This window comes from Muntiacus reevesi, chromosome X (assembly GCF_963930625.1).
Source record: "Muntiacus reevesi chromosome X, mMunRee1.1, whole genome shotgun sequence".
Lineage (NCBI taxonomy): Eukaryota > Metazoa > Chordata > Mammalia > Artiodactyla > Cervidae > Muntiacus > Muntiacus reevesi.
In genome coordinates, this window is record NC_089271.1 from 123,361,562 (window position 1) to 123,372,582 (window position 11,021).

Here is an 11,021-nt window from a genome sequence, read left to right on the forward strand (position 1 = left end):
AGCACCATAAAAAATGGCGGGAGCACAAATGGATGAGTGTGTTCAGTTATATACATTGAATCGAACCTTTGGCACTAGGAATCAAGAGTATCATGTCATATAGCATTAGCACATATTGTAAAAGTGTGTTGTGCTAAAGCACAATGTTCAAAAGCAGCTTTGCCCACTAAGCAATAAAACAATCGACAGCATGTCTGTTATCCATCACCGAATAAACTGGCAGCAACTTTGAAAAGAAAAAAGGAGCTGTAACTCCTTTTATTTTATCTATTTAAAATCAAACAGAACACAAACATTAATTCTGTTAACATGAACGTTTACAAAGTACATTGTTTCTACAAGAGAAGGACTAAGAAACAAAATGTGTTTACAGAGATCAAAAATGGGTGAGTGCAAGCATATCACACAGATTTCCAGTGGGACTCACGGGAACAGCTTCATAATCGCTGGCACTAAACAAAGTTGTAGAGTTCTTTGCTGGGTATTTTAGGAAATGATGAAGATAATTCATTCAAAAATAAAGCAAGGCCATTCTGATCCAGAGGTGTATAGACCAACATTGCTCCAGTTCTAAAAACACTCTCAAGAGATGTGAGGACCAGTACACCTGGGACATGGGTGCACCAGGGTGGTCCACAAGGATCTCAGCGTAGGAGGCCTCTCAAACTTATACAGCTGTTGGGTGGCCAGCATCGTGCTGAACTCCTTCTTTACAATGGCCAAATTTCATTGATTGCATACTCCTTATTATCTGTGTTGCTTCAAGATTTCCGGTACGTTGCATAACCCTCTAAATGGAGGACTTCAATGGTGGCTCAGCAGTAAAGAATCTGACCACGAGTTACAGGAGCAACAAGAGACACCAGTGCGATCCCTGGGTCAGGAAGATCCCCTGCAGAAGGCCATGATAACTCACTCCAGGATTCTTGCTTGGAGAATCCCATGGACAGAGGAGCCTGGTAGGCTGCAGTCCATGGGGACGCAAAGAGTCGCATGAGACTGTCGCAATCTGGAAGACACGCACTAGCACGGAATCCACACTCTTCTTGACAGGAAGATGAGAGAGCTTGTTTGGGCCGGGTAATTAAGTTGCAGTCATCACCTAGCCACAATTTGAGTTGTTCGAGGATGGTGACTTTGATGGCAACCGGCTCATGAACGCTTCCTCGTTGTCAACAGTCGGATCTACTCAAGACCACCTCTGGGGAGGAGGCTGAGGTGACTCAATGGGTCTGCCACCATCTCCAGTTCCAGGGGAGTTCTAAGTTTGTCCTTTTTCCTTTTCACTTCAACGTTTCTCTGCTGCATTGCAACAGGCTTCTTGACCGAGGTCGCCCCTCGCATGCATCTTCCACTCTGCATCCCACTGCTGACTGGCTCTTTGAAGTTCTTGCTTTGCAGATTGGTATTCACATGTTTGAGGACTCTGCTTTCTGGAATCCAGTCCAAGCACAGTAATGTATGAAGTAAGGCACTTGCTTATCTTCGATGGCAACTTCTAGCTACTTTGTTTCATAAAGAATCAGCTCCACAAGCACGGCACTCTCTCACCCTCCTGGAACTGAGGCTTCGGATCCTGCTTTGGTGCTGTGGATGAGAGATTCACTGCTGCCGCCGCCGCCTCCTCTCACCAGCCCTGACTACTGCCCCCTACTCTCTACCCCACCCAGCTGTGCGTCAGACTTGCCCTCAGGCATCGCCAACTCTACGTCCTGGTCCCAATGCACCTGCGTCCACAGACGGCCCAGCAAACGGACCTCAGTGCTTTTTTGAGGAGCTAAATGTTTAACCGGAGGTAAGATGACAGAGACGATTAATTTGGTCTTCCAAGATTCAGACCGTAAAAAATCTGAGCGCAGTGCTACAGGAGCTACAGGAGACATGGTTCGATCCCTAGGTCAGGAAGATCCCCTGTAGAATGGCATGGTAAGCCACTCCCAGGTTCATGCCTGGATAATTCCACGGACAGTGCAGGCTGGTGGGCTAAAGTCCATGGGGAGGCAGGAGTCGCATGAGACTGTCGCGATCTGGAAGACACGCACTAGCACGGAATCCACACTCTTCTTGACAGGAAGATGAGAGAGCTTGTTTGGGTCGGGTAATTAAGTTGCAGTCATCACCTAGCCACAATTTGAGTTGTTCGAGGATGGTGACTTTGACGGCAACCTGCTCATGAACGCTTCCTCGTTGTCAACAGTCGGATCTACTCAAGACCACCTCTGGGGAGGAGGCTGAGGTGACTCAATGGGTCTGCCACCATCTCCAGTTCCAGGGGAGTTCTAAGTTTGTCCTTTTTCCTTTTCACTTCAACGTTTCTCTGCTGCATTGCAACAGGCTTCTTGACCGAGGTCGCCCCTCGCATGCATCTTCCACTCTGCATCCCACTGCTGACTGGCTCTTTGAAGTTCTTGCTTTGCAGATTGGTATTCACATGTTTGAGGACTCTGCTTTCTGGAATCCAGTCCAAGCACAGTAATGTATGAAGTAAGGCACTTGCTTATCTTCGATGGCAACTTCTAGCTACTTTGTTTCATAAAGAATCAGCTCCACAAGCACGGCACTCTCTCACCCTCCTGGAACTGAGGCTTCAGATCCTGCTATGGTGCTGTGGATGAGAGATTCACTGCTGCCGCCGCCGCCTCCTCTCACCAGCCCTGACTACTGCCCCCTACTCTCTACCCCACCCAGCTGTGCGTCAGACTTGCCCTCAGGCATCGCCAACTCTACGTCCTGGTCCCAATGCACCTGTGTCCGCAGACGGCCCAGCAAACGGACCTCAGTGCTTTTTTGAGGAGCTAAATGTTTAACCGGAGGTAAGATGACAGAGACGATTAATTTGGTCTTCCAAGATTCAGACCGTAAAAAATCTGAGCACAGTGCTACAGGAGCTACAGGAGACACGGTTCGATCCCTAGGTCAGGAAGATCCCCTGTAGAATGGCATGGTAAGCCACTCCCAGGTTCATGCCTGGATAATTCCACGGACAGTGCAGGCTGGTGGGCTACAGTCCATGGGGAGGCAGGAGTCGCATGAGACTGTCGCGATCTGGAAGACACGCACTAGCACGGAATCCACACTCTTCTTGACAGGAAGATGAGAGAGCTTGTTTGGGCCGGGTAATTAAGTTGCAGTCATCACCTAGCCACAATTTGAGTTGTTCGAGGATGGTGACTTTGACGGCAACCTGCTCATGAACGCTTCCTCGTTGTCAACAGTCGGATCTACTCAAGACCACCTCTGGGGAGGAGGCTGAGGTGACTCAATGGGTCTGCCACCATCTCCAGTTCCAGGGGAGTTCTAAGTTTGTCCTTTTTCCTTTTCACTTCAACGTTTCTCTGCTGCATTGCAACAGGCTTCTTGACCGAGGTCGCCCCTCGCATGCATCTTCCACTCTGCATCCCACTGTTGACTGGCTCTTTGAAGTTCTTGCTTTGCAGATTGGTATTCACATGTTTGAGGACTCTGCTTTCTGGAATCCAGTCCAAGCACAGTAATGTATGAAGTAAGGCACTTGCTTATCTTCGATGGCAACTTCTAGCTACTTTGTTTCATAAAGAATCAGCTCCACAAGCACGGCACTCTCTCACCCTCCTGGAACTGAGGCTTCGGATCCTGCTTTGGTGCTGTGGATGAGAGATTCACTGCTGCCGCCGCCGCCTCCTCTCACCAGCCCTGACTACTGCCCCCTACTCTCTACCCCACCCAGCTGTGCGTCAGACTTGCCCTCAGGCATCGCCAACTCTACGTCCTGGTCCCAATGCACCTGCGTCCACAGACGGCCCAGCAAACGGACCTCAGTGCTTTTTTGAGGAGCTAAATGTTTAACCGGAGGTAAGATGACAGAGACGATTAATTTGGTCTTCCAAGATTCAGACCGTAAAAAATCTGAGCGCAGTGCTACAGGAGCTACAGGAGACATGGTTCGATCCCTAGGTCAGGAAGATCCCCTGTAGAATGGCATGGTAAGCCACTCCCAGGTTCATGCCTGGATAATTCCACGGACAGTGCAGGCTGGTGGGCTAAAGTCCATGGGGAGGCAGGAGTCGCATGAGACTGTCGCGATCTGGAAGACACGCACTAGCACGGAATCCACACTCTTCTTGACAGGAAGATGAGAGAGCTTGTTTGGGTCGGGTAATTAAGTTGCAGTCATCACCTAGCCACAATTTGAGTTGTTCGAGGATGGTGACTTTGACGGCAACCTGCTCATGAATGCTTCCTCGTTGTCAACAGTCGGATCTACTCAAGACCACCTCTGGGGAGGAGGCTGAGGTGACTCAATGGGTCTGCCACCATCTCCAGTTCCAGGGGAGTTCTAAGTTTGTCCTTTTTCCTTTTCACTTCAACGTTTCTCTGCTGCATTGCAGCAGGCTTCTTGACCGAGGTCGCCCCTCGCATGCATCTTCCACTCTGCATCCCACTGTTGACTGGCTCTTTGAAGTTCTTGCTTTGCAGATTGGTATTCACATGTTTGAGGACTCTGCTTTCTGGAATCCAGTCCAAGCACAGTAATGTATGAAGTAAGGCACTTGCTTATCTTCGATGGCAACTTCTAGCTACTTTGTTTCATAAAGAATCAGCTCCACAAGCACGGCACTCTCTCACCCTCCTGGAACTGAGGCTTCAGATCCTGCTTTGGTGCTGTGGATGAGAGATTCACTGCTGCCGCCGCCGCCTCCTCTCACCAGCCCTGACTACTGCCCCCTACTCTCTACCCCACCCAGCTGTGCGTCAGACTTGCCCTCAGGCATCGCCAACTCTACGTCCTGGTCCCAATGCACCTGTGTCCGCAGACGGCCCAGCAAACGGACCTCAGTGCTTTTTTGAGGAGCTAAATGTTTAACCGGAGGTAAGATGACAGAGACGATTAATTTGGTCTTCCAAGATTCAGACAGTAAAAAATCTGAGCGCAGTGCTACAGGAGCTACAGGAGACACGGTTCGATCCCTAGGTCAGGAAGATCCCCTGTAGAATGGCATGGTAAGCCACTCCCAGGTTCATGCCTGGATAATTCCACGGACAGTGCAGGCTGGTGGGCTACAGTCCATGGGGAGGCAGGAGTCGCATGAGACTGTCGCGATCTGGAAGACACGCGCTAGCACGGAATCCACACTCTTCTTGACAGGAAGATGAGAGAGCTTGTTTGGGCCGGGTAATTAAGTTGCAGTCATCACCTAGCCACAATTTGAGTTGTTCGAGGATGGTGACTTTGACGGCAACCTGCTCATGAACGCTTCCTCGTTGTCAACAGTCGGATCTACTCAAGACCACCTCTGGGGAGGAGGCTGAGGTGACTCAATGGGTCTGCCACCATCTCCAGTTCCAGGGGAGTTCTAAGTTTGTCCTTTTTCCTTTTCACTTCAACGTTTCTCTGCTGCATTGCAACAGGCTTCTTGACCGAGGTCGCCCCTCGCATGCATCTTCCACTCTGCATCCACTGTTGACTGGCTCTTTGAAGTTCTTGCTTTGCAGATTGGTATTCACATGTTTGAGGACTCTGCTTTCTGGAATCCAGTCCAAGCACAGTAATGTATGAAGTAAGGCACTTGCTTATCTTCGATGGCAACTTCTAGCTACTTTGTTTCATAAAGAATCAGCTCCACAAGCACGGCACTCTCTCACCCTCCTGGAACTGAGGCTTCGGATCCTGCTTTGGTGCTGTGGATGAGAGATTCACTGCTGCCGCCGCCGCCTCCTCTCACCAGCCCTGACTACTGCCCCCTACTCTCTACCCAACCCAGCTGTGCGTCAGACTTGCCCTCAGGCATCGCCAACTCTACGTCCTGGTCCCAATGCACCTGCGTCCGCAGACGGCCCAGCAAACGGACCTCAATGCTTTTTTGAGGAGCTAAATGTTTAACCGGAGTTAAGATGACAGAGACGATTAATTTGGTCTTCCAAGATTCAGACCGTAAAAAATCTGAGCGCAGTGCTACAGGAGCTACAGGAGACATGGTTCGATCCCTAGGTCAGGAAGATCCCCTGTAGAATGGCATGGTAAGCCACTCCCAGGTTCATGCCTGGATAATTCCACGGACAGTGCAGGCTGGTGGGCTACAGTCCATGGGGAGGCAGGAGTCGCATGAGACTGTCGCGATCTGGAAGACAGGCGCTAGCACGGAATCCACATTTCTTCTAGACAGGAAAATGAGAGAGCTTGTTTGGGCCACGTTAAGTTCTAGTCATCACCTAGCCACCGTTTGAGTTGTTCGGGGATTGTGACGTCAAGTCCACTCATGAACGTTTCCTCGTTTTCAACAGTCGGAATTACACGAGACCTTCTCTGGGGAGGAGGCTGAGGTGACTCACGGGACAGCCACCATCTCCAGTTCCAGGGGAGTTCTAAGTTTGTTCTTTTTTGTTTTCACTTCAATGTTTCTCTGTTGCGTTGCACCAGGCTTCTTGCCAGGACCCGGCCCTCACATGCATCTTCCCCTCTGCATGCCTCTGTTGACTGGCTCTTTGAAGTTCTCTCTGCTTATGCAAATTGGTATCCACATGCTTCAGGACTCTGCTTTCTGGAATCCAGTCGAAGCACTGTAACGTATGAAGTATGGCACTTGATTATCTTCGATGGCAACTTCTAGCTACTTCGTTTCCTAAAGAAGGAGCTCCACAAGCATGGCACTGTCTCACCCTGTTGATATTGAGGCTTTGTGTCCTGCTTCGGTGCTGTGGATGAGAGATTAGCTACTGCCACCGCTGCCTCCTCCCACAGCCTTGACTACTGCCACCAACTCTCTACCCCACCCAGCTATGCATCATACTTGCCCTCAGGCATCGCCAACTCTACGTCCTGGTCCCAATGCACCTGCGTCCGCAGACGGCCCAGCAACCGAACCTCATTGCTTTTAGAGAAGCTAAATATTTAACCGGAGGTTAAGATGGTGACCGAGATGATTCACTTGGCATTCCAAGACTCAGACCATAAAAAATCTGACCACAGTGCTATAGGAGCTACAGGAGACACGGGTTCAATCCCTTGGTCAGGGAGATCCCCTGGAGAATGGCATGGTAACCCACTCCCGGGTTCATGCCTGGATAATTCCATGGACAGTGCAGGCTGGTGGGCTACTGTCCATGGGGAGGCAAGAGTCGCATGAGACTGTCGCGATCTGGAAGACACGCACTAGCACGGAATCCACATTTCTTCTTGACAGGAAGATGAGAGATTGTTTGGGCCAAGTAATTAAGTTCTAGTCATCACCTAGCCACCGTTTGAGTTGTTCGGGGATCGTGACTTTGACGTCAACTCTGCTCATGAATGTTTCCTCGTTTTCAACAGTCGGAATTACTCGAGACCTTCTCTGGGGAGGAGGCTGAGGTGACTCACGGGGACAGCCACCATCTCCAGTTCCAGGGGAGTTCTAAGTTTGTTCTTTTTTGTTTTCACTTCAGTGTTTCTCTGTTGCGTTGCACCAGGCTTCTTGCCAGGACCCGGCCCTCGCATGCATCTTCCCCTCTGCATGCCTCTGTTGACTGGCTCTTTGAAGTTCTCTCTGTTTATGCAAATTGGTATCCACATGCTTCAGGACTCTGCTTTCTGGAATCCAGTCCAAGCATTGTAACATATGAAGTATGGCACTTGCTTATCTTCGATGGCAGCTTCTAGCTACTTCATTTCCTAAAGAAGGAGCTCCTCAAGCATGGCACTGTCTCACCCTGTTGATATTGAGGCTTCGGGTCTTGCTTCGTTGCTGTGGATGAGAGATTAGCTACTGCCACCGTTGCCTCCTCCCACAGCCTTGACTACTGCCACCAACTCTCTACCCCACCCAGCTGTGCATCAGACTTGCCCTCAGGCATCGCCAACTCTACGTCCTGGTCCCAATGCACCTGCGTCCGCAGACGGCCCAGCAACCGAACCTCAATGCTTTTAGAGAAGCTAAATATTTAACCGGAGGTTAAGATGGTGACCGAGATGATTAACTTGGCCTTCCAAGACTCAGACCATAAAAAATCTGACCACAGTGCTACAGGAGCTACAGGAGACACGGGTTCAATCCCTTGGTCAGGGAGATCCCCTGGAGAATGGCATGGCATCCCACTCCCAGGTTCATGCCTGGATAATTCCACGGACAGTGCAGGCTGGTGGGCTACAGTCCATGGGGAGGCAAGAGTCGCATGAGATGTTGTGATCTGGAAGACACACACTAGCACGGAATCCATATTCTTCTTGACAGGAAGATGAGAGCTAGTTTGGGCCATGTAATTAAGTTCTAGTCATCACCTAGCCACCGTTTGAGTTGTTCGGGGATCGTGACTTTGACGTCAACTCTGCTCATGAATGTTTCCTCGTTTTGAACAGTCGGAATTACTCGAGACCTTCTCTGGGGAGGAGACTGAGGTTTCTCACGGGGGCAACCACCATCTCCAGTTCCAGGGGAGTTCTAAGTTTGTCCTTTTTCGTTTTCACTTCAATGTTTCTCTGCTGCATTGCACCAGGCTTCTTTACAGGGGCCGCCCCTCGCATGCATCTTCCCCTCTGCATGGCGCTGCTAAGTGGCTCTTTGAAGTTCTTCTTGCTTTGCAGATTGGTATCCACTTCATTGAGGACTCTTCTTTCTCGAATCCATTCCAAGCACTGTAATGTAAGAAGTACGGCACTTGCTTATCTTCGATGGCAACTTCTAGCTACTTCGTTTCCTAATGAAGCAGCTCCACAAGCACGGTACTCTCTCACCCTCCTGCAGTTGAGGCTCCGGGTCCTGCTCTGGCACTGTTGATGAGAGATTCACTGCTGCCGCTGCATCCTCCTCTAAGCAGCCCTGACTATTGCCCACTACTCTCTACCCCCGCCCAGCTGTGCGTCAGACTTGCTGTCAGGCATCACCATCTCTGCATCTTGGGCCCGACGTGCCTACAGCCGCAGACAGCCCAGCACCAGGACCCCATGCTTTGTTGAGGAGCTAAATATTTAATCCAAGGTAAGAAAATGACCAAGACGATTAACTTGGCCTTGCAAGACAGAGACTGTTATGAATCTGACTGCAGTGCTACAGGAGCTATAGGAGACACAGGTTCGACCCCTGTGTCAGGAAGATACCTTGGAGAAGGTCATGGTAACCCATTCAAGGATGCTTGCCTGGAGAAATCCATGAACAGAGGGGCCTGGTGGGCTACAGTTCACAGGGACACACGAGTCACAGAAAACTGACATGATGAGGAACACACATACTGGAACGGAATGCACATTCTTCTTGGTAAGAAGATGAAAGCACTTGTTTTGACTGGGTAATTAAGTTCCAGTCATCACCATGCCACCGTTTGAGTTGTTAGGGGATCATGACTTTGACGTCAACTCTGCTCATGAAAGTTTCCTCATTTTCAGTGGTAGAATCTACTCGAGACCTTCTCTGAGGAGGAGGCTGAGGTGACTCATGGTGGCTGCCACCATCTCCAGTTCCAGGTGCCTTCTAAGTTTGTTCTTTTTTGTTTTCACTTCAGTGTTTCTCTGCTGCATTGAACCAGGCTTCTTGCCAGGGGGCACACCTTGCATGCATCTTCGCATATGCATGTCACTGCTTACTGGCTATTTGAAGTTCTTCTTGCTTTTGCAAATTGATATCCACATGCTTGAGGACTCTGCTTTCTGGAACCCATTCCAACCACTCTAATGTATGAAGTACGGCACTTGTTTATCTTCGATGCAACTTCTAGCTACTTTGTTTCATAAAGAAGCAGCTCACACAAGCACGGCGCTCTGTCACCCTCCTGGAATTGAGGCTTCAGGTCCTGCTTTGGCACAGTATATGAGAGATACGCTGCTGCCGCCACCGCCTTCTCCCACCAGCTCTGACTACGGCCCCATACACTCTACCCCACCCAGCTGTGCGTCAGACTTGGCGTCAGGCATCGCCAACTCTGCGTGTTGAGCCCAATGTGTCAGCATCCACAGTCAGCACAGCAACCGGACCTCAATGCTTTGATGAGGAGCTAAATGTTTAGTCTGACGTATGAAGATTACCGAGACCATTAATTTGGCCTTTGAAGATTCAGATCGTAAAGAATCTGACCGCAGTTCCACAGGAGCTACAGGAGACACAGGTTCGATCCCTGGGTCAGGAAAATCTCTTGGAGAAGGGAATGGTAATCCACTCCAGGATTCTTGCCTGAAGAATCCCACAGACAGAGGAGCCTTATGGGCTACAGTCCACGGGGAGGCAAAGAGTCGCAGAAGCCTGACGGGATGTGGAAAACAGGCACTAGAACGGAATCCGCACTCTTCTTGACAGGAAGATGAAAGAGTTTGTTTTGGCCGGGTAATTAAGATCCAGTCATCACCTAGCCACCATTTGAGTTGTTCAGGGATGGTGACTTTGATGTCATCTCTGGTCATGAATGTTTCCTCGTTTTCAATGGTAGGATCTACTCGAGACCTTCTCTGGGGAGGAGGCTGAGGTGACTCACGGGGGCAGCCACCATCTCCAGTTCCTGGGGAGTTCTAAGTTTGTTCTTTTTCGTTTTTACTTCAATGTTTCTCTGTTGCATTGCACCAGGCTTCTTCCCAGGGGCCGCCCCTCGCATGCATCTTCCCTTCTGCATGCCACTGCTGAGTGGCTCTTTGAAGTTCTTCTTGCTTTGCAGATTGGTATCCACATGCTTGAGGACTCTGCTTTCTGGAATCCATTCCAAGCACTGTAATGTATGAAGTATGGCACTTGCTTACCTTCAATGGCAACTTGTAGCTACTTGGTTTCACAACAAAGCAGCTCACAAAAGCACAGCCCTCTCTCACCCTCCTGAATTTAGGCTTTGGGTCCTGCTTCAGCGCCCTTGATTAACGATTCGCTGCTGCCGCCGCCTCCTCCTCCCACCAGCCCTGAATACTGCCCACTAGTCTCTACCCCACCAGCTCTGCGTCAGACTTGCCATCAGTTATCGCCAGCTCTACATCTTGGGCCCGATGTGCTGGCATCCCCAGACCGCCCAGCACCCGGATCTCAAGTCTTTGTTGAGGAGCTGAATATTTAATCTGAGGTAAGAAGATGACCTAGATGATTAATTTGGCCTTTCATCAG

The 11,021-nt window shown here is 50.0% G+C and overlaps 9 pseudogenes; all 9 read right to left on the reverse strand.

Annotated features, from left to right (window-relative positions):
• Positions 1–376: 376 nt before the first annotated feature.
• Positions 377–1,883, reverse strand: LOC136154689 (mortality factor 4-like protein 2; annotated as a pseudogene).
• A 60-nt stretch (positions 1,884–1,943) lies between these two features.
• Positions 1,944–2,715, reverse strand: LOC136154691 (mortality factor 4-like protein 1 pseudogene; annotated as a pseudogene).
• A 246-nt stretch (positions 2,716–2,961) lies between these two features.
• On the reverse strand, positions 2,962–3,919 carry LOC136154692 (mortality factor 4-like protein 1 pseudogene; annotated as a pseudogene).
• A 60-nt stretch (positions 3,920–3,979) lies between these two features.
• Positions 3,980–4,751, reverse strand: LOC136154693 (mortality factor 4-like protein 1 pseudogene; annotated as a pseudogene).
• Positions 4,752–4,997: 246 nt separating this feature from the next.
• Positions 4,998–5,954, reverse strand: LOC136154694 (mortality factor 4-like protein 1 pseudogene; annotated as a pseudogene).
• A 60-nt stretch (positions 5,955–6,014) lies between these two features.
• LOC136154695 (mortality factor 4-like protein 1 pseudogene) lies at positions 6,015–6,781 on the reverse strand (annotated as a pseudogene).
• A 250-nt stretch (positions 6,782–7,031) lies between these two features.
• On the reverse strand, positions 7,032–9,061 carry LOC136154696 (mortality factor 4-like protein 1; annotated as a pseudogene).
• Positions 9,062–9,143: 82 nt separating this feature from the next.
• LOC136154697 (mortality factor 4-like protein 1 pseudogene) lies at positions 9,144–9,856 on the reverse strand (annotated as a pseudogene).
• A 290-nt stretch (positions 9,857–10,146) lies between these two features.
• Positions 10,147–10,918, reverse strand: LOC136154698 (mortality factor 4-like protein 1 pseudogene; annotated as a pseudogene).
• Between the last annotated feature and the right edge of the window lie 103 nt (positions 10,919–11,021).